At 36.8% G+C, this 24720-nt stretch overlaps 1 long non-coding RNA gene across 1 annotated transcript in view; it reads right to left on the bottom strand.

Moving 5' to 3' along the window:
* Positions 1–200: 200 nt before the first annotated feature.
* The window catches only part of LOC126254749 (uncharacterized), a 38215-nt gene continuing 13695 nt past the window's right edge, over positions 201–24720 (bottom strand). Inside the window, exon 2 of the long non-coding RNA XR_007546397.1 lies at positions 201–427. This is a non-coding gene — a long non-coding RNA (uncharacterized LOC126254749). The remainder of the gene's footprint in view (positions 428–24720) is intronic.

Here is a 24720-nt window from a genome sequence, read left to right as displayed (position 1 = left end):
CACATGATAAAGAGTGTACAATATCAATGCTCATTTCTCTATGAAAGAAAGTCATTCAGGATTGAATGACTATTTTTGTTCTCACATTTCTCTTAACATAATTTCTACCATTATTCAGGACTGTGGTTTGTGACATTTCTTATTGAAAACAATGTTGACTTTGACAACAGACTGCTTCCAATTCCACTACTGTAAAAGAATAAAGATAAAGAATTTTAATTTTACCAGTATTCTGCACAAATGAATGATACACATTTGGATGGGATACATTTGAATGACTAACATTATACAGGAATCTCTTTTATGAACTGTGAACAAACTACCAACATACTTTAAGGGCCATTCATAGTCGACTTTGAATTAGTTCTGCTGCTGTGCATACTTCCATTCTCATACTTTCTTGGATCATGCTTCCAAAAGCACCCAACTGAAAAAAAAGGAAAAAGAAAAGATAAGGGGAGGGCGAAAATTGTTTCTGAAGGACATCAAGCTCAAAATATTAAACATGAAGCAGTTCTCATTTCTAATGTGTAGATCATTTCTCACAATAAGGTTCTTTGTACACTACTTGTTTAGACTCTGTAGGCTTTCAGTTTGATCATTCACTGGTCATTAACTACCAGTTTAATGTTTCCATATTTACATTCTAGGAGATTAATCGAAACCAGAAACAAGCTACCTACAGATTGTTGTTGTTGTGGTCTTCAGTCCTGAGACTGGTTTGATGCAGCTCTCCATGCTACTCTATCCTGTGCAAGCTTCTTCATCTCCCAGTACCTACTGCAACCTACATCCTTCTGAATCTGCTTAGTGTATTGATCTCTTGGTCTCCCTCTACGATTTTTACCCTCCACGCTGCCCTCCAATGCTAAATTTGTGATCCCTTGATGCCTCAAAACATGTCCTACCAACCGATCCCTTCTTCTAGTCAAGTTGTGCCACAAACTTCTCTTCTCCCCAATCCTATTCAATACCTCCTCATTAGTTACGTGATCTACCCACCTTATCTTCAGCATTCTTCTGTAGCACCACATTTCGAAAGCTTCTATTCTCTTCTTGTCCAAACTATTTATCGTCCATGTTTCACTTCCATACAGATTATTTAATGAGAATCATGATAAAGCTCAGCTATTTTTATTTAATAATATCTGTTCATAAATTCTTTTCTATAGGTCCACATTTTTCTCAATGAGAACAATGATTCCTGTAGTATTGGAGCTTCTGCACATACAGGAGTATAAAAAAGTATGTCTGTCCTGTAGTACTGCATTTCGAGAATCGTGGACAAAAACAAAATCATAAATTACTAAGTCTTGAAATATATTTTAAAGAGAAGTGTTTTACTGATAAGTAAGTTCTTTATAAGGTTTATGATCTAGATGTTTAAATTTTATTTTCAAAATTATGGTGGGATTCATTGAATATCTGCAGAGAGAATATAAGTTAATTGACACACACAATTGCACATTTAATAATGTTTAATCATGACATGAAGAAAAGATATTCATAACACAAAACAAAGATCTTAGTACACTTTTAGTAAGAGTGAGACGCAGAGTAATCAAATACAGAATTTAAGTGTTGAACAAAAATTATTAAATAAAATAGATGTTTCTAAATATCAACTGTATCACATTTTTAGTAACTTACAAACTCCTGTATTATTCAATAACTACTGAAATCCTGCTGTAAACAATGTTTTAGCCACACATATCTATATCTACTCTTGAGCTTGTAATTTTAGTAGCTTTTATTGCTCCATAAGTGAAGAAATGTCTAATTCAAATAGGTTATGTTCTTTGCTGAAATTCTGGATTATGCATGTGGAACATAGCACCTCCATTATCAGTTATAAATCTAAAATTGTGATCAATTGATTTAGCTCACTTAGAAGCCTTTTAGTGTGGATTATTTTTTATCTGCTTCATTAGCTGGAGAAATCTCTGCATCCCTTGTGGATATTGAAATTCTAGTTTGCCATCCACCAATCCTGCCAATAGCCATATCAGAGAAAAGTCGAAGCATTCCTGATTGTGACTGACCATTAACAAGATCACTATCATAATCAGTGACACTGGCATTATTTTTGTACATATATGAGGAGATGTCAAAAGATAACTGTAATTATTTGTTTAGTGGAAAATACCGCTCACCTTTATTCAGATCCCGTGACAGACCTTCACAGTAATCTCCCTTGGACATGATACAATGATTCCAGCATTCACTCCAATGTTCATAACACTACCTGAAGCTCGTTTTTGAGAATCTGTTGACTACACCCAAAATTTGATTGTTTAGCTCTCAATCACTCTGAAAATAATGACCCCAAAGCTCTTTTTTCACTGCAAGAAATAGGTTGAAGTCACCAGGCACTATGTCTGGTGAATAAGGTGGATGTGACATCACCTCAGTGCCTAATTGAGTGATTGTTTCTTGAGTCTTGATGACAAGAATAGCCAGTGCATTATCCTTATGAAGGATCCATCCCATTTGAGCAAGATGTGGTCTTTTTGTTGCAGTTTTCCTCCTTAATGGCCCTTTCACTACTTCACAACAGTAATTCGCTGTAACAATATGTTACTGATCCACCACATCATCATACACAGTGCCTTGCTTATCGAAGAAGACAAGATGCGTGACTTTTCCTGCACTTGGTTGAACTTTGGCCTTTTTGGGTCTTGGACTTGAAGATGTTTCCATTGGGCACTGTTCTATTTTGTCTCTGGATCACAATGATGAAATTAGGATGCGTCACATGCGATGACCTTGTCCAAAAAAATCTGGTTCTCACTGAAGCCTTCCCTTCCATTGTTGACACGCCATCACATAGTGTGCCTTCTGTTCGTCACTGCTCACATGAGGCACCCACTTTGCTGCAACTTCTCTAGACGCTAGGTCATTTCGTACAATGTCTTCAGCTGATCTGTAGGATATATTAATAATCTCTGCAATCTTTGTTAATGATAAACGACGGTCTTCCTGCAACATTACATCAGTTGTGTTGACATCGGTCTTCGAAGTTGAGGTCCTTCAAGGCGTGGAGCATCTGCAAGGTCATTTTCACTCTCCCAGAATCATTTACGCCTCTCAAAAACGTGTTTTCCCCACACCTTGCTCTTTGTGGGTTTGCTGCAACACTTCCAGTGTATAGAGTTTTTTCAAGAAGAAAGCAAAATCTAATTGACGCACACTGCTGCAACTTGATATCCATGTTGGGTACAATGAATGCATCTGTACACTTACCCTCTTTCCCTACCACCGTGCACTGCCAAGTGACTGACGCGTATGGTATTACATCACTCAAGGTCAGACTTCTCCGGTACTGCCACCACCTATCTCAAGTGCAGGTGCATTAAAATGCAAAAAAATAATTCCAGTTATTTTCTGACACCCCTCGTACTATAATCAGAAGTGCACTTCACAGATACCAAATTATTTGTTTCCTCTAGGTTATGAATTGTGATATGACAGCTTCCTGCTACATATGGTTAACACATCAGAAACATAGGAGCTTCCACTAAATGCCTGTAAGGTAATACAGCATTAGGTAATGCTTCTTTTGTGTAGGAGTATAAAACAGTGCCATCCAGACTCTGATCCTCGAAGTGGGTCTGTGAATCAGCTCTCCTACCTTCATTATTATTTATCTTTTATGAAAGGATGTCTATGTGCTTTGCCATAAACTCAGTTGTTAAATAGCTCCAGTTTTATATTTGCATTCAGTTGCTTGCATACTGAATTGAATGAAGCAACAAGTTTACTGTTACCAGTTACTGTTTATTAATTTACATGGTGTGTTTTGAAAATTTAAAACTCCATCATCAGGTGGATATGTGTGGATTAATATGGCATGTATGTATTGTGTTATGACTTTTTGGTAATTTGCGGTAGAGAAAAAGAAAATACTATTTCAGAGCATGGCGCTGTGGTGGTCTTTGACTGCAGATTGAATGTAAATGTAAATGCGAAAGTAAAATTACTAAAATAGAATACCTCCGGTGGTTACAGGCAGAAATATTTACAAACAGCTTAGAAAAGTACACCTTAGAAAACATTATTTACTATCACAAATATGTAGATAGTAGCATCACTTTTATCAGTGGCATGTAAGATGATATCAATGAGTTAAACCAACTATTCCACAGCTTCCATGAAAATCACAGTTTAGCACCAAGTAGATGACAGCATAAATTTTCTAGACCTGACCATTGGAATAATCTGAAATTTATCAGAAATCTACAACAACACACACTACCATCAATAAGACCTCTTGTCACCCCACTGCCCACAAAATGGTGTATGGTCAACAAAGCAATCCAGCTACCATCCTCTGAAATTATATACAAACAAGAAATGGAAATAGTAAAACAAATGGCCATTGCAAGTGGCTACAACATCTAGATAGTAGACAATTTGAAACATACAATAATGGAAAAACATTCATGGCACAAAAAATACAAACAGAAAATAAGAACTTTCATACAATCCCATTTCTGGGTAGTATTGCATATCAGATTGCCAGTGTGTTCAAAAGAACAGACATAAACATATATTTCACCATTGACAACAAGTCTGGGCAGAAATTACCTCACAACAGCAACACAAGAATATCTGTGTTTACAAAACTGAATGTTTGGAGTGCAGCTGTTTCTACATAGGGCAGACAGATTCAAAGAACACATGGGAGCACTAAGAAACAAAAAATACTACACATCAACAAAAGCCAACCACCTGCATGAAACTAAATACCATGTTAAGAACACAAGTATCAGTATTCTAAATATCCAACCTAAAGGCAAAAAACTAGGCATCACTGAAACACTCAAAATATACAAACATTGAAGAAAACAATCTTGAATCCACGTCAAAGATATTGGACAGTGGTTTTGTGGATCACTTCTACCACCTTTCTTCTAAACGGGTGTGACTTGTGCCTCTTCCAAATCCTGGGATGGAGTTTTGTTTCAGGAACCTATGACAGACTATAGTTAAAAGAGGAGCTAACTTGTCCACAAATTCGGTATAGAATCTGATAAGGATTCCATGAGGCCCTGGAGCTTTGTTCAGTTGTAATGATTTCAACTGTTTCTCAATGCCAGTGATACTTACATCTATTTTCTTCATCTTTTCAGAGGTACGAACATTAAATTGGAGCGATTCCCCTAGACTTTCCTTTGTAAAGGAGCATTTGAAAACAGTTGCCCATTTCAGTTTTTGCTTTGCTGACCTCAGTTTCAGTTCCTGCTTTGTCCATGAGTATCTGGACTGTAAGTTTAGTGCTACTAAAAGCTTTTGCATACAACCAGAATTTCTTTGGGTTTTGTGAAAGATCATTTGGCAAAATTCTGCCATGGTATTCACTAAAGGCTTCACATATTGTTCTCTTATCAATTACACTTGTTTCATTGTATCTACATTGTGCACTTTGTTTTGCATCTATTATGCAGATGTCTCTATTTCTTTAGAGGTTTATTGGCAGTGACTGTATACCATGGATGGTCCCTCCCATTATGAACTGTTCTACTGGTTGCATATTTGTCCAGTGCTTACTCAACTGCTCTTTTAAACTTGAGACATAGTTCTTGTACATGCTCCTGTCCTGTGATAAAAGTTTCAGGTTCCTTGTTGAGATATGACACTACCACTTTTTTTTATCTAGTTTACTTATCATTGTTGTCACAAAAACATCGTGGTTACTGATACCAGTTTCAGTGTGGACTTCCTTAAAGAGGTCAGTCCTATTTGTTGCCAATATTCCTGTCATGAGTGTGGTTACAAAACATTTATTCTAGCTAGTTTTCAGAGAAGGCATTTCATAATGTTTCAAAGGACTTCTTGTCATGCCCACCATTACTAAAGCCATAGCTTTTCTATTGATTGTTGGGTGATTAATGTCTCCACTAATGACTACAGTAGGATTAGGGAACTTACATACAAGCAAACTGAGGTTTTCTCTAAAGCTTTCAATGACTTCAGGAGGTGAGTCTGGTGGTCCACAGAAGGATCCAATTACAATTTTATGTCCACCCCTGATACTGAGTCTTGCCCAAACAATATCACATGCAGCTTAAATTTTTGTCTTGGTGGATTTGAGTGTCTTGTCTTACTGTGACAAATACACCACCTCCATTTCCCGTAAGCCTATCTTTTTGAGATACACTAAAATGTTCACCAAAAATTTCACTGCTGTTGACTTCAGGCTTTAACAAGCTTTCTGTCTCTAGTATTATGTGAGCTTCACTGCTTTCCAGGAGCACTTCAAATTTTGGCACTTTGTTGCGAATGTTTCAAGAATTTATTAATAGGATTTTAATGCTCCCACCTTTTTGGAGGGGGGCATTCGTTTGGACCTTACACTAATATTTGCATTTTCTACAACTGTTATTATCGTTGCCGGATGGAGAGTCACCTGATCCAAAAAACCCTTGTGTGCACCCTAAACAAAGTCCATTACTTGGGTAATAGCTGCTGACGTGTACTGCACATCTGACCCATTTAGGGCAATCTTACTGTTGTCAACCATATGGTGCAAGTCTAGGAAGTCTCAACCTAGCTAGCCACATAACCTTTGACGTCTGTGGTTCAGTCCTTCCACTTGACTCAGAACCAGGGTGCCAAGATCAGTACTGGGGACAGTCCTGCAAAATGTGACCTTCTTTGAAACTTCATGTGCCAGGGTGGTTGCTGGAATGATCCAAGTATGACCTTGGAGCCCTGATAACAGGCATCGTTTGTTCCAATGTGCGACACAATCTGCAATTGGTTGCACCTTATTCAATCAGTGGCTGCCAGAATAGCCTCCTCAACATGTTGAATAAGGCCCCCAGGCATATGTACTTAGTGGATTTGATGTTCCTTCCTGTCCTTACAACCACTTCCATAAGGGGCACCATTACGTGACACATGTTTGAAATGCTGATGATTAATGCACCTCTACGCTTTGGGTTAGTCTCCTCAACACAGGACAAAGAAGGTTTCTCAACGGGTGAAACGAGTCCCACGCTCAGTTTCAGTTCCAGTGAACCTGTTGATTACAGAGATTGGTATAAACACCCCGAGTCCTCACTGGTCTCTGTCTACCCTGTACAGGAAGCCTAGACCTAGCACTACCATGCCACTCGCAGTCAAGTGGATGAGTAATGACAGATCCCATAATTCCTGCAGAGAAGACAGAATCTGCTGGAGAGATTAGTACTTGAGGAACCTGTGGTACCCCTGGTACACAACTCTCAGCAGCCATCAATCTTTTGACAGTAGTCAGGGCAATTACCAGCTACTTACAAATATCAGCTAACACATCCCATGTTTGAGAACAGCATTCTCAGTGGGGCTGCATTGTGACTTGTTAAAGGGCAATGAGCAAATAATTTTAAATTAAGCCTGCTAGTTGTCTTTCAATTTGCTGAACTTAAAAAATTAATAATTTTCCTTAAGAACTGAAGCAGTTAGTACACAAAATGAGGTTTCTATTAAGGTGACAGGAAAACCTGTGGTAAAAATTGCTAGTTTCTTAAATCTTTGTGAAGTTACGCATTTAGATGCTAACAATCTTGAAAACAGCCTTAATCTATGATAATTAGGTAACACACACTCCTCTTAGAAGGGAAAACTAGGTGTAACACAATATATTAGTTATAATATATGGTGCGTAACTAAATCACAAATCCTGATTTACTGTGAAATAGCTTATGCACAACAGTCGTAACTTCCAAAAACTCTCAAAAATGTATTCACGTTGATAAACACTGAAAGTCAGTGTGAACTATTCTTTAACAGTAACTATAACTCACAAATGCTGATTTGCTATGAAGTAAGTTATGCACAACACTTATAACTTACGAAAATTTTCGAAAGGATACTTTTGCTAACATCTGAAAATTCTCAAAATAGACCTATTTCTCATGTAATTATGCAGTGAAATCAGGGGATGATTTTTTAAAAATGAAAATAGGCTTGCTGTTGTAATAAAAAGTAACAGAGTACAATATAAGTGTAGGATACAGTTGGCAATAATAGTATGAGAAGTAGAAGTTTCATATCAGCGCACACTCCGCTGCAGAGTGAAAATCTCATTCTGGAATAATAGTATGAGTTTATCACAGCACTTGCAGGTGTTTGACATTTCACAATATATCACTATACGTGCAAGCACTGACACAATCAGTGTAAGATTATGCAGAAGTGACATGAACAATAAAATATCAGAATCTAGAATTTCAAATTCACAAATGAATGTGGCGCATGCTTTCTCCACAGAGTAAACTTGAGAAGTTGGCTTTTATATGTAAATAAAAGTGCATGTCACATGGATTTTTTATGTAGCAGATTCTGTGGCAACTTCTACACTGGCATGCTGAAGATGAACACTGCAGCTTCAATTCATCTCAGTCAAAACTGTAAAAATTGTGGAGCATCAATAAAGCATGTCTTCTGCTTGGAGCAGCTGACAATGTAAACCTAAATGGCATCCAGTTGAAAGAACATGTAAACAGTGATGGCAAATGCCTCTTGAACAATTGCTGGCCACTCCTGCCATACAAATTTAACCTTTTTTGTTATATGATTCAGATTTTTGTAATAATTTCAGATTGAAGGGAGCTTAGTGTTTAACTTCTGTTTATGGTGATGTCTTTAGAGTCATAGCCCAAGCTCAGAGTGGACCAGGATGGGGATCAAATCAGCCATGTCCCTTTCTAAGGAAGCATACTTGTGCGATTCTGGGAAACCAAGGAAATTATAGATCTGAGTGAGTGGGTAAGGAATTGAAACTTGCACCTCTACAATGCAAGTCCACCTCACTAACTACTGCAGTATTTTCTGCTACCTTTTGTGTTCCTCTGAACTCAGGACAGGTGCCTTTTGAGACATACTCATTTTCCTTCTTTGATGAAGCATTTTTATAAAAACATTGATGTGTTGCCATATTATCAACAGTCGTGTCATTTTTAAGACATAAGCATGTATCTTGATGAAACAAAAAGTGTGAATCTGATACAATGCTTAGAATACTGTATATTAAAAATAAATTAGGTAATTACTGCTTTGTTTATTCCCTGCTTAAAATCATTCCATAGAGTTTTCAGTTTAATAATATCATCATCAAAGAAATTTTTGTTGATAGGAAAAAACTGTATGTATGTCATCATATGCTATGTATGTCATCATATGAATCAGCATAATAATTTCTGGAACTCCTTCCAAACTTCTCAGACTGATGTGATTTGCATTAACTTTTTTAAAGTTTCTTTCGACATATTTGTTGTCAAAAAAGTAATTTACTGCTATGAATTTGGGAAATGTTTTCAATCTTCCTTTTGCATACAGTAATTTTTCACCGAAACATGTATTTGTTTTCTCCTGAATTCGGTTTCACTGTCCTATTTTTAACAGCATGAAGCACTCTTGAAATTCCTTTCAAACACCTGATTTTTTTTTATTTCTGTGTATTCTAGTTCGAGTTTCTTTTGAGAAAGAGGGTTGATTACAAGTCTCATATTGATTTCCTTGTGCAAGTTGCCACAAAGATGAAACTTATTTCATTTCTTAAATGATCGATTCTAAGTACATTAAATTAGTGTATGATTGAGCTTAAACCACGTTGGGCATTTCCACAGAGAACTCCAAATTTTCATGTAAATTAAAATTTTATTGAAACAACATCAAGCTCATTTTAATAGGATATAACTGCTCATGTAACTCGTAAATGTATTTTAACTAAAACTATCAGTAAGCAAAATACACAGTGTAGTCACGGATAGGAGTTTGAAACTGTCTAAGAGTTAAATAAATGGTTCAAATGGCTCTGAGCACTATGGGACTTAACATCTTAGGTCATCAGTCCCCTAGAACTTAGAACTAGTTAAACCTAACTAACCTAAGGACATCACACACATCCACGCCCAAGGCAGGATTCGAACCTGCGACCGTAGTAGTCGCACAGTTCCGGACTGCGCGCCTAGAACCGCGAGACCACCGCAGCCGGCAGAGTTAAATAATACAGATGTTTCTAAACATCAGGTAGGGCAACAGCTTATCAGGGTCATATAGCTTTGAACACACAATCAAAATGTCTTAAAAATCATCGGCATTGGAAGGACTGTTTACCACTAGAAGATATTCACATCAAACTATTCTCACTGCTTAATAAAATACTATGTTTTTTTGCTTTGTGATGGACAACATCCAAGTGTACAAGGCAATGTATTGTGAATGAACAGATAAAATTTATAAACATAATTCAGTTTTCCTAGGTCTACATAGGATAAGTAACTGTTAGCTATAGGAACGTAGTCAGTTTTAATTTGTACCAACTGACGGGAAAATGTCACATCAAAATACTGAGTACTTGAAAAATCAAATTTGTTATTGAGTCTACATCTACATCTACATGGTTACTCTGCAATTCACACTTAAGTGCCTGGCAGAGGGTTCATCAAAACATTTTAATACTTCTTCTCTACCATTCCACTCTCGAATGGCGCATTGGAGCTCTGATTTCTCTTATTTTATTACAATAATCATTTCTCCCTACGTCGGTGGATGTCAACAAAATATTTTCACATTCAGAAGAGAAAGTTGGTGATTGAAATTTCGTAAATAGGTCTCACCGCAAACAAAACCACCTTTGTTTCAGTGACTGCCACCCCAACTTGCGTATCATATCAGTGACACTCTCACCCCTATTGCATGATAAGACGAAACTAGCTGCCCTTCTTTGCACTTTTTTGATGTCCTCCGTCAATCCTACCTGGTAAGGATCCCACACCGCTCAGTAATATTCCAGCAGAGGACGGACAAGTGTAATGTAGGCTGTCTCTCTAATGGGTTTGTAACATCTTCTAAGAGTTCTGCCAACAAAGCGCAGTCTTTGTTTTGCCTTCCCCACAGTATTATCTATGTGGTCTTTCTAATTTAGGTTGCTCGTAATTGTAATTCCTAGGTATTTAGTCGAATTGACAGCCCTTAGATTTGTGCGATTTATCGTATGCCCAAAATTTATCGGATTTCTTTTAGTACCCATGTGGATGACGTTGCACTTTTCTTTGTTTAGTACCAATTGCCACTTATCGCACCATACAGAAATTCTCTCTAGATCATTTTGTAATTGGAATTGATCATCTGATGATTTTACTAGACGGTAAATTACAGCATCATCTGAAAACACTCTAAGGGGGTTGCTCAGATTATCACCTAGATCATTTATGGAAATCAGGAACTGCAGAGGGCCTATGACACTACCTTGCAGAACGCCAGATATCACTTCTGTTGTATTCGATGATATACCGTCTATCACTACAAACTGTGACCTCTCTGAGAGGAAATCATGAATCCAGTCACACAACTGAGACAATACTCCATAAGCACACAATTAGATTAATAGTCACTTGTGAGGAACGGTATCAAAAGCTATCTGGAAATCTAGGAATATGGATTCGATCTGAGATCCCTTGTTGACATCACTCATCACTTCATGGGAATAAAGAGCTAGCTGTGTTGCACAAGAACAAAATTTTCAGAATCCGTGTTGGTTATGTATCAATAAGTCATTTTCTTAAAGGTGATTCATAGTGTTCAAGTACCAAAATCCTACTGCAAATTGAGGTCAGTGATATGGGTCTGTAATTCAATGGGTTACTCCTATTTCCTTTCTTGAATATTGGTGTGACCTGTGCTACTTTCCAGTCTTTAGGAGCAGACTTTTCATCAATTGAGCGGTTGTATATGATTGCTAAGAAAGGCACTATTGTGTCTGCATACTCTGAGAGGAACCTGATTGGTATACCACCTGGACCGGAAGACTTGCCTTTCTTAAGTGATTTGAGTTGTTTTGCAACACCTGAGATATCTAGTTTTATGTCACTCATGCTAACAGCTGTTCTGGTTTTGAATTCTGGAATATTTACTTCGTCTTTTTTCATGAAGGAATTACGAAAAACTGTATTTAGTAACTCTGCTTTAGTGGCACCATCATCGGTAACATTTCCATCGCTATTGCGCACTGACAATATTGACTGTTTTTTGCCACTGGTGTACTTTACATATGACCAGAATCTCTTTGGGTTTTCTACCATATTTTGAGACAATGTTTCATTGTGGAAACTATTAAAAGCATCTCGCAATGACATCCGCACTAAATTTCGAGCTTCCGTGAAACTTAGCCATTCTTGGGGATATTGCGTTCTTCTGAATTTGGCATGCTTTTTTCGTTGCTTCTGCAACTGTGTTCTGACGTGTTTTGTTTACTATGGTGGATCAGTCCCATCTCTTAATGTATGCGTTATGAATCTATCAATTGCTGTTGACACTATATCTTTGAATTTGAGCCATATCTGGTCTACACTTACATAATTAGCTTGGAAGGAATGGAGGTGCCTCTTAGGAAGGCATCAAGTGAATTTTTATCTTCTGTTTTAAATAGATATATTTTGTGTTTATTTTTAGTGGTTTTGGTTGATATGGTTTTGAGCCTCGCTACAATGATCTTGTGTTCACTAATCCCAATATCCGTCATGACACTCTCTGTTAGATCAGGATTATTTGTGGCTAAGAGGTCAAGTGTGTTTTCGCAACCATTTACAATTCGTGTGGGCTCATGAACTAATTCAAAGTAATTCTCAGAGAAAGCATTTAGTACAATTTCAAAAGATGTTTTCTGTCTACCACTGGCTTTGAACATGTATTTTCACCAACAAATCGAGGGCAGATTGAAGTCTCCACCAATTATAACTGTATGAGTGGGGTACTTATTTGTAATGAGATTCAAGTTTTCTTTGAACCGCTCAGCTATTATACCATCTGAGTTGGGGGGGTTGGTAGAAGGAGTCAATTATTATTTTGGTACAGCTGTTGAGTATAACCTCTACCCGTATTTGTTTCAACTTCACTACAAGATAAACTACTACCAACAGACACAAACACACCGCCACCTACTTTATTTAATCTATCCTTTCTGAACATGGTTTGCAACTCTGTAAAAATCTATAACGATTTCAGCTTCAGTGCGTTCTATCAACGCTTGGAGCTCTGGTACTTTTCCAGCACAGCTACAACAATTTGCAACTACAATACAGACAGTTGCTTCGTCATTTCTTTGCCCTGTACCCTGTGAGACTGGAGACCTTTTTGATCTTTCTTGAGACTGTCTAACCTACAAAACCACCCAGTCCACACCACACAGCTCCTGCTACCCGTGTAGACGCCTCCTGTGTGTAGTGGGCACCTGACCTATTTAGCGGAACCAGAAACCCCACCACCCTATGGCACAAGTTGAGGAATCTGCAACCCACACGGTCGCAGAACTGTCTGAGCCTCCAAGAACATAAAGAAATAATGTTGCCAAAGTGAAGTCTTATTCTGGGTTTTGGAAAATTCAGTAATGTCTATTTTTGGAAAAATATCAGTATAACAACTCTGTAATTTATGGAAATTCAGAGTTATGGTTGTTGCTCCTTTTGGAGGTCTAGTTACTACAAGAGAAACAAAACCCTAATTAATTTGAAATATTTTTCATTCCAGTGGAGATCTCAGTATTACTAAGGTAAAAATTAAATTGAGATGGAAGTTTCAGATCTGGCATATGAAAAATGTTAGTAGTTAAATTGCATGTTACTTGGTTCCAGTAAGAACTAGGAAGCTATAATCACTCTGGCTTTTGTTAATCATTCTCTGTAGTGAGAACTGCAGAACATGATGAACGAATAAACACACTGATTTATTATGACACTGAGCTGACAGATCACAAGACAATCAAATTTGTGTTTAAAATTAACAACTTTCTCACAAGAAGAGTCATTATTGAAATCGATCAGATTTTCAGTTGTATGCTACAAAAAGGAACTGGGGAAAGATGTTCCAAGGTAACAGCAACAAGACATTGACTCATTTGTCTATAATCATATATTTCTAGTGAAGAAAAGAAAAGTTAAATGCATGATTAACACATGGAATAAGCAAATCATTAAACACTCTTAGAGAGCTTTATACAATAGCAAAACAAAATGCAACTCTGAAACCATTTAGAATAAATTATACTGAAAAGTTATAGTAGCAGCAAAAAAGTTAGCAAATGTTTCTATTATCAAACAAGGAAGGAAGAAAATGAGATTCATCTGGACTGTTATGGGCAGAAATAAAGTAAGGCACAACAAATTCATCATAAGAAGTCAAGTAAGCACTGTTGAAGATCCAGTACAGATTTTTGACATACTTAATGAGCAGATGATCAAATCTTTCAAACATCACGTTAGTGGGAAGTAGCTGTAGCATTGTGCTTCGTAAAACTGTTTCAGGATGGAGGCATTGATGAATATGTGGTGAGTGACTGAACTGCAAAATGTTATGCGGTTTTTGTGTTTAAAGAAAACATCACCACCTGCACTTCATTGCCAGCTAGTCGAAGTTTACAGAACAAGTGTAAAGTCATGAAAACAGACATGGTTTTGGTGCCAGGACTTTATTAAAGGCAGAACAGGTGTATGAGATGAGCAAAAGCTACTGGAGGTCAAGCATATCCACATGTACACTGTGAGGCAGATTGCACATGAATTGAATATCTTCATTGGCATTGTTGTTGATATTCAGTACAAAACATTTGACTACTAGATGTCATATTTTCAGTGGGTGTCACAGCATTCTCAGACAAGAATAAAATCAAGCAAATGGGATTGTCTTCCATCATTTGCTGTAGTATCGTGTGGAGGGTGTTGCACTCCTGCACTTTATCCTCACAGGGGATGAAACATGGGTGCAACATGAGACACCTAAAATGAAGAAAGCTTCAGTGTTAATGGAGACACCCCTTGTCCTCCTCCCACCCTTCACGAGTGGTTTAGTATAACAGCAGATGCGAAGAAATTTATAGCCTCAGGCTTTTGGAATATGCAGGGTGTACTGCTGATTGCTTTCCTCAATGCCTGGGTGCTGATGTGTAGTTATGCCAGTTTTGATAGACTGATTTACTGATGAAACAAATATTTAGAGGACTATGGCAATTATGTGGAATAGTAGTGTGGACCAGTGCCTTAATAACATTGTGTGTCTCTTTGATTTCTCAAAGGAACTTTTTCATGCAGAGGACTTGTTATGTTACTTTTTGAACCAGCATCTTACCATGTTCCTGTATCAAACAACAAAAATAAAGCTATTAAATGCTACCAGTAATCTAAATAAGTGAAACTTCCTGTGGTTCTGATTGTATTCTAGATAGCAACATTTAAATATGGTGCAAACAAAATTAATATACATTTAACTGATATAATCAGTGTACCATTTACTACAGCACTTTGAAAGAAGAACAATCAATAGTAAGGCTATTTCATAAAAAGTATGATATGCAAGACATAAAAATCTATAGACAGATCTGTTATTATACACCTTTCCTTAACTAATTGAGAGAGTCAACTGTGAAAAGTTATCTATCTTTTTCAGTAAAAATAAATACTATTTGATGCTTCAAATAATTTCAACGAAAGCAAATCGGTTGGTTGGTTGGTTTGGGGAAGGAGACCAGACAGCGTGGTCATCGGTCTCATCGGATTAGGGAAGGATGGGGAAGGAAGTCGGCCGTGCCCTTTCAGAGGAACCATCCCGGCATTTGCCTGGAGTGATGTAGGGAAATCACGGAAAACCTAAATCAGGATGGCCGGACGTGGGATTGAACCGTTGTCCTCCCGAATGCGAGTACAGTGTCTAACCACTGCGCCACCTCGCTCGGTAGCAAATCAGTGAAATAGCTGTCCTTAATGTCTTGAGCTGTATACCAAGATTAATTAAATTGTGTGTTGGATATACCAGGTGTCTGGGGAATAAGGATGAATTTGAATTTTGCACCATTTTGTCATATGACGGTTGGCAGCTGTGGTTTTTTTCATGTTTGTTATCTGTGATCCTTACCCCTCAGATGTAATGCTGCTCCAAATGAATCATCAGTTTGGAAGTTGATTTGGAAGTTTGAGATCACGAGTTCTGTTTCAAGTGTTAAGAAAACAGGATAACTGGATTCTGTTCAAACACAAGAATACATTGCTGTCATGCATGACAGTGTGATTATAAGACCCAGAAAATTGGTTCACTGACAAGCTCAACAATTGAATTTATCACAAAGTTCACTGCATGAAATCCTTGCAAAATATCTGAAAATACGTGTGTACAGGATTCAACTTACACAAAAGTTGACACCTGCAGATCATGTACAGAGACGTTGATTTGCTTATGGGTCTTGGCTCAAAAAGCAAAGAACAAGAACTTCAGAAAAAGATTAATTTTCTCAGATGAGGTACATTTCCAACTCTGTGAGTACATCAATAAGCAGAACTGCAGAATTTGGAGTAACGAATATATCATAGAAACCAATCATTTCAGGTCTGTGCTCTCAGAGGAACTATTGTTCCAAGTCTTCACTACTTGGCACTCCAACACATTCCATCTATTTTAATAAGCAACCACGTAATTTGTAGGCACCGTGGATTTGCTGACTCTGTGCTTAATTTGTTTTACTCTCAGACACAAGGTTTTATCTACGACTGACACTTTGTTGCTGTCAATATTGTCCCTCGTGCACACATGTTTACTCCACTGTATTGCGTCAAGTGATGTGATGTGGTTTATTCATCTCATTACATACAATTTTCAAATCATTTGATTTGATGTACAGGAGACATGTCAAGGTTTACAAAAGAAACTTTTTTCACTTTTTTAAGAGAAATGCAAAAGTTTACATTATATTTTACATTTCTAAGTTACAGCTACACATGTACATAAAATAATAAATGTATTACAATCCCTGTGTTCAGATTGTGAAGCTGTCCTTAATGAATTCATCGACAGAATAATAACACTTTTCCACCAGGAGAGTAAAGAGCAATCTTTTCAGTGAACCAATCTCCATTTTAAATATATTACTTTCTTTTATTTTATTGAAAATTTTTAACCCCATATACTCTGGCGTTTGGGCATAAAGTTTTAAACGATGTGTTGGAAGTTTGAAGTTATCTCTGTGGCGAGTGCTGTAGTTGTGGTCAAAATGGAAATTGTCTAGTGTATGTTGATTTCTATATAGGAACACCACCATCTCATATATGTAAAGTGAGGGGATAGATAGTACTTTTAAATTTTTTAAAAGTGGTCGACAGGATTCCCGTTTTTTTGCAACACACATGTTTCTAATTACTTTCTTTTGTAATACTAGGAGGCTAGTGACATTTGCGGAATTTCCCCAGAAGATTATGCCATAACGAATAACTGACTCAAAGTAGCAGTGATAAACTATCTTTCTGGTATCCATGTTTGTGGCACCTGACAAAATACACATTGCAAATGCTAAGTTGTTCAGTTTATTTGCTAAGTAATCTATGTGTACCTTCCAATTTAAATTTTTGTCAAGATTTAGGCCTAAGAACTTCACGTGGTTTGCTTCTGTGATATCCTGATCATTGCAAGTTATCTTTATTTCACTCCTTTCTACTGATTTAACTTCAAATTGCATCATTTTGGTTTTAGTTACATTTAGTTTTAGTCCATTTTGATAGAACCAAGATTCAAGTTTTTCTAAAGTATTTTTGGCTTTTTCTGGAATATTTTCAGATACCTCATTTTCAATTAGAACTGATGTATCATCAGCAAATAAGACTGAATGAACATCAATAGCAAGTGGTAGGTCATTTACGTAAAAAAGAAACAGACAGGGACCCAATATCGAACCTTGTGGGACTCCTTGGGGAACTGTTTTCCAGTCTGATAAATAATTGGTTCCATTTGAAGTTAAAATTACTCTTTGTTTCCTACCTGACAGGTAAGAGCTAAACCATTTTAAAGCAGTGTCTCTGATTCCATACATCTGTAATTTGTGGAGGAGTAATGCATGGTTCACTGAATCAAAAGCTTTAGTCAGATCACAGAATATACCTGTGACCTTTCTACCTTTATCTAACGTGGAGCATATTTTTTGGATAAACTCATTTATAGCATTCACAGTGATTTTACCCTGTTGGAATCCGAACTGGTTTTTAAAAATTATATCATTTACAGTCAGAAAGTTATTAATTTGTTTTGCTGCAATCTTTTCAAACACTTTAGAGAAGACCGGCAAGAGAGAGATAGGGCGGTAATTCCCCATATCTGCTGTCGATCCTTTCTTGAATAGAGGTTTGATCTCACCATATTTCAATACCTCTGGAAAGCATCCCTGTTCATAAGATTGATTTATAATAGTTGACAGTGGTTGGGAAATAATATCGTACACATACTTGATTACAGATGTTGTTATTTCATCCCACCCATGTGAGGTTTTGTTTTTTAGAGACAATATTTCCTTTTCCACATCCCTTTGGGTTATTTTTTCAAATTGTTTAAAATATGTGTTCTGGCTGTTTTCCAAATTTGTGATGCCCTGATAGAATGTCATATCCACATCCGATCTTACTACGTTTAGGAAGAATTCATTGAAACAACTTGACATCTGAACAGGGTTTACTATAATTTCATTTCCATGTCTAATTTTCAAAATCTCATGAATTTTTACTTTGGCTCCTAGTTCAGACTGAACAACTGACCACACTGCTTTTGTCTTATTTCTGTGTTCTCGTGTGAATTTATTATTTGCCATTTTTTTAGTTGCCGCTACAACTTTCCTAAATACAGCTTTATACTGTTTGACATAAATAACAAAATCTGGATTTCTGTTTGATTTTAACTCATTGTGGAGCTCTCTCTTTCTGGCACTAGAGATCTTTATTCCTGTTGTAATCCATTTGAGTTTACCATTAACTTTCTTTTGCTTATATCTACGAGGAAATGATTCATTAAATACCTCTAAGAAACAATTTAAGAATTTGTCATAGTTTATCGAGCTTGAACTATTGTAGTCTACAGGCCAGCTTATTATACTTAATTTACTGCGGAATAAATCCATTTTACTTTTACTGAGATCCCTTTTTATACACACTTCTGGAGGCTTTAGGTTATTTGCTTTTGGGAGCTCAGTGAACAGAGCTGAGTGATCTGAAATACCCAGGTCTAAGCAGTATTTGTGCTTATTTCCACTGTCAAATTTGTAGTTAGTAATAATATTATCAATGCAGGTCACTGATCTGCTGTTTTCCCTAGTGCCTTCAGAAAAATTTAGCTTGAAACCAGATTTCTGAATTAAGTCACGAAATTTTGTGGAATCATTGCTTTCAACTAAGACATTTAAGTTGAAGTCTGCTGCTATAACAACTTTTTTTCTTACTTTCTTTCTGGAGTTTTTCCAGGAGGCATTCTAATTTGGTTAAAAACAGTTTTGTTACCACACATCCAGGAATTCTGTAGATTGCTATAACCAGTGTATTCAGATCACTCAGTTCTACAGAGCAACTTTCAAACACGCTCTCTTCATTTAAATAATTAAAACTCTCTCTTACTGTATAACTTATGGAAGAATTGACAAGAATGCAGGAGCCTCCACGAGATTTGCTTATTCTACAAAAGCTAGCAGCTACCTTAAAATTATTAATACTATTTAGTACTTCCAGTAACTCAGCTTGAAGATGGTTGTGAAATTATCAGCTGAAATATCGGTAGAAAAAATAATACTACCCCTGATACACAACCAAGAGATGATGGAATATGGGTAAAACTTGTTTAAAAAAGGATGAGTAGATACTATAATATCTTAAAAATGCGTAGAAACTACTGCAACATTGAAACAGAATTGCTTGCTTACTATGTAAATGTGCACATTCTGTTATATTATGGTGTGATCTTCTTGATAAATTGAAGTGTTGCAAAAAATTACTTAAATTTTTTTTCAATGTAATAAGAATACTAAAACAGTTACCATTAGGCAATCATCCATGAACATTTCTAAAAAATTTAAAATTTTGACTCTTCCAAGATATACTGGAAATTGCACTGGGAATTTCAAAGTTAAGTCTTACATCAGCGTAATCTGGCTTAGACACTCAGAGTTGACACAAATAAGTAGGAGGCATTAGTTTTGAAATGACCCTCATAGATTAGCTGGATGACACCAGAGGTTCATTTTTCTGTGGCGTTTTCTTGCTCCTGTATTGTTTGTTTGGGCTCAACCCCAAAGTTTGTTTGATGCAGTTCTTCATTCATACCATTTACCGGCTTAAAAAAGATGAAATATTCTTTCATGAAGTGCACTTCCTCCCTTTCTCAGGAGCTTGGCTATAGTTCCAAAACTTCCAGGTGCTTTGTAGTTTTCCAAGCATTAGGTGACTCGTTAAAGTGTAGATGTATCAGTGTGTGATTCTGCTGTGATAAGAAAATATTTCATCCTCTTTGGGATCACCCCAATCATCCTGAAATATTCTTCACTTCTGTCCATTATTTCATGCTTTCCTGTCAATACATTTTATGCTGTATTCTTGGCCCCTTCTTTTCACTTTTCATGCATTTTTCCCGATTTCATTCTATAATAGTGCTCTTCTGTGTCTTGTCTTGTTTCTAAGAACCTCTCTTTTTCTTTCTTGTGTACGCTCTTGCTGATTCGATGCTCTTTTCATTGTAGAAGACATGTTTGTCTGTTGTATTCCCCTGGAGACATATTTGCTGTATTTTCTTCTTCTGCTCCATACATAGCTATACCCATCATGTACCAGTTGCCATTCCTTCTATTGCTAATTTCACCCATTGTTTATGTGCTGGATGTAAAAATGTGTTCTTAACACAATTCCATTCCTCACCTATGCAATGTATTCCTACGTCCTCTCCATGTAGCTCATGAGTCAATATTTGTTATCCCTGTATGTGATTAGAATATGGTTGATTTCATTTGCCTCATGAGCTTTTATAAGTTCCTTTGTAAATAGTTTCCCTCAGAAGGTAGGAGGTTACTGCCTTAAGGTTATTTGGAGCCACAAACTATGTTACTCTCAGGTGATTATAGCTTGTTTTTTCATGCACGCAGTCTTTACCAAATACACATAAAAACACTCTTTTTCTCAAGTTATGTATTATAATGACCCACAGTACTCATGAAGTCACACTTAGGTGTTTTAGGCTTATAAAAGATATCTGACTCGGTATCTGACTCACGAGCAACTGTGGTGGTCTAGCATGTACAACACTAGATACTAGATTCTGGCCCTGGAGGTTTAGGATTCAATCTTGGAGAGAGGCAGGGATCTTACCTCATTGCTGACCCTCCAGGTTGACACCAGGTCCACTCAGTCTGCCAGCAAATGATTACCAGAGATCTTTCCTTGGGGGGGGGGGGGGGAGTCAGTGAGGGCAATGGACTCACCATCCCCTCTCCCCCCATCCCCTATTGACATGGCGAAGAAACACTGCAGTCTACCTGTAGTCAGGCCAGTGGTGTGTTCACAGGCTTGCACCACAGATTTTACCTTTTTTTACTGATCCACCAACAGACACACACACACACACACACACACACACACACACACACACACACAAAGGTAACATTAAGATATTTTTCTTTGACTGTACTTACACCTATACTCCGCAAGCCACCTTATGGTGTGTAGCAGATAGTACATTGTGTATCACTGTCACTTCTCCCCCCACCCCTCTCGCATTTTCCTGTCCCAGTCACAAATGATCTGCAGGCAGAATGATTGTTAGTAAATCTCTTTGTGAGCTCAAATCTCTGTAACTTTGCCTTAAGATCTTCTCACAATATGTACATAGGAAAAAGTGATGTACTGATCAACTCTTATAGAGATGCATACTCTTAGAATTTTAACAGTAAAACCTCATTTGATGCACAGTACCTCTCTAGGGTGGACAGCCCCTCATAAAGCGATCTAAATACCAGGACATACTTTTGTATATTAAGGGGCACAAGAAATACAGCTCCATATTTTTCTTGCACACCATTTTCCCCAGAGTGGCAGAATGACATTTTTATTTATTCATTTTTCTTCCCCAGACTAGTAGAACAGCAATCTATTCTGTAACTCTCGTACTTTTACCCATCTATCTAATGCCTGGAGTGCAACTCCTACTCCTCATTTAAAATGCAACTCCTACTCCTCATTTAAAACATCCTCAGTGACCATACAGTCGTTCACATTGCAGCGATGATTCCTGTTTCAAAAGTAAATCTATGATAGCATATGAAAAGTCTCTATGAATTGCCAAGTATCTGTATCTTCCTATGCAGATGCCAATAATGTTCAATAGGAGTTTAGTCCAGGAAGCAAGCTGGCCATGGCTTGTGAATGATATCTACATTTATACCATCTCATCCCCAAATGAACTCGATGATGATGAAGTACAGCCAACCATAAAAATAAAAAAAAATAACTGACAACTGCACCAACATATAGCGCAACAAAAGATAAGAGGATCTCACTGCAGTGTTTTTGACACATCAAGTAATTGTGGGGGATGACAAGAAGATCATGGCATAGGCAGTTTCTGGAGCTCTTCATAGAAGTATTGTACCTCTTCATGAGGTAGAGTGCATTGGTGCGGGAGTGTATTAGTTGACTTTGAAACAAAGCAAAACTAAGCCAACAGCGTGCTTGTAACAACTGTATGTAACAAACTTTGTGCTTATTGCCAAACTGACTGAGGAAGAAATAAAATTTTGTATGTTTTGACACAAACAGGAAAAGATATATGTAGGAGGATTCAGTAATCCATACATATTATGAAAATGGACGTCGATGGTAGACAATGAAAATGTCATAACTCATTTGTCTGTGAGCACCTCGTAATTTCAGTAAGCAGTGCACAAAAATATGCTGCGTAACCTGTTAAGAGCATGAACTTCATGCAGTACAGCGCAATGCAGACCTCTTATCTTTTGCACACTTTTGTTTGTGCTCAGAAGCTCGTATCTCTTAGTTAGCAGTGTTATGTGTACATTGAAAAGTTACGTTGTGGCATTTTTTAGTATTATATCTACGAATATGATTTCATTGTGTTGTGAATACATTACTTATTCGTAACTAAAGGTATGCATGTACTTACAGTAACAATAATTTGTTATAATACAAGTATTGATGCTTATAAATTGTATTGTTTGAATGCATGTGGAGCTGTATGTTTTCTATTGCACATGGCAGTGTTCGTGGGGCTACTTAAAAGATATACAATGTCTGAATTTAATGAAATATTTAGGCCTAACATCTCTGTTAATATCTTCTACAGACTCAGTAAAAATAGCTATATCATGGCCAGAGAAGTCACTGTCCCATTGGGGCAGCTGGTTTGATGCCAGTCAATGCAGATGGATGTTTGTATGCGGTGTACAGGTTCTACAGTAAATAATCTACTGTCAGATATGACAGAGGAAACAAAACTCATCCTTAAACCTGTAAAACGAGGACATGTGCTCAGTACATATATGTTGAAAACAACAAGAATAGTGTTCTAGTCAGGTGACTGCCCATGATGTGCCAATTGTTGACCAATAAATGAAGGTAAAAAAACCACATCAAAGCTGTATTTTGGTATATTAATACTAAGATTTTGCAGCTAATGGAAATAGCTTCATTATATTTTCAATGATGTGTGAACTAATATTAGAACAGAAAGTGATAAAATGAAAAATTCTGTTGAAGCAGATACTGTAAAAGATGTTTTGTCTGGTGGCAGCAGTGATAATTATAACCCAGAGTTGTTTAAGCAGAAGTATAGCAGCAGTATGAGTGGTGGTGATGAAAAAAATCTACTGATGCAACACTAAAAGTGTCCAAAATTTAAAAAATCTAATAAATTAATGTTCATTTTATATTTATAATCATGATAATATTTCAAAATGTCAGTAAATTAATTATAATTAAATCAGTTATTTATCATGTCAGGTTAGCAATATAATAAGTAAAGAAAACAGTCCATGAAAATGCCAAAAAGAAAGGAGGCAGTCAGAACAGTATATAATTAAAGAAAAATGTATGATGGGCACAATTACTCGGCCATGGGAAAATATGAATTTGAAACAGAGAGACCTATAGTACCCTGAAATGAAAGCACTATGTACATGTAAACTCGATGCTCTAAATAAGAATGATTTCAGAACAGCAGATAATTTCTGGATGGAAATGTCATGGAACGACAGAAAAATGTTCATCAGGTGTCACATTGACTTGTCTTGTTAAACATCAAAGAAATCAGACAATTCACATCACTCACATACATTGTGTTACAATTTTGTAATTCAAAGAAAACTACTATCTGTCTGTAAGGCAATATCTCAGAATACATTGTGCCTATGAGAATGTGGAGGTTACAGTGGGAAGGAATTCAATATCTCAGTTTCTAACACTGTTACTGAAACTTGATTTGCATGATTGTCACAGTTTTTCTCAAAAAATTATATCTGGAACATATTTGACAAAGCAAAGCAGAATTATAGGGAATATAAAAAAAATTGCGGTCACAAAGGGTTTACTGATGCTCTTATAAACAGTTTTGTTTCATACAAGGCAGGCAATCTTCCCAAGAATGAATATTCTTTGCATAAGGGCAATAAAAATGAGGTAAAAGAAGCCAAGTGCCTTAGTAAATCAGTCAGTCAGGGTGATTAGTATGGACCTCCAAATTACAAGCACCTGTGTTATATAAAAAAATTAAATTAAAGGTCCATTACTTTACTGCCTAGGACATTAAAAAAAATTGTGTATTTTATTGAACCAATATCCAAGATAATTAAGAAACTGTATTCCAGTTCCATAGCAATGGGTGCATGTATCAAAATTGCATCTCAGTCATGAGTAATCCACTGGTTCATTTAGCAAAACAGGA

The sequence above is a fragment of the Schistocerca nitens genome, chromosome 1, assembly GCF_023898315.1.
Source record: "Schistocerca nitens isolate TAMUIC-IGC-003100 chromosome 1, iqSchNite1.1, whole genome shotgun sequence".
NCBI classification, from domain to species: domain Eukaryota; kingdom Metazoa; phylum Arthropoda; class Insecta; order Orthoptera; family Acrididae; genus Schistocerca; species Schistocerca nitens.
The sequence above is the reverse complement of the archived record's forward strand: the minus strand, read 5'-3'. Positions and strand labels throughout refer to the sequence as shown.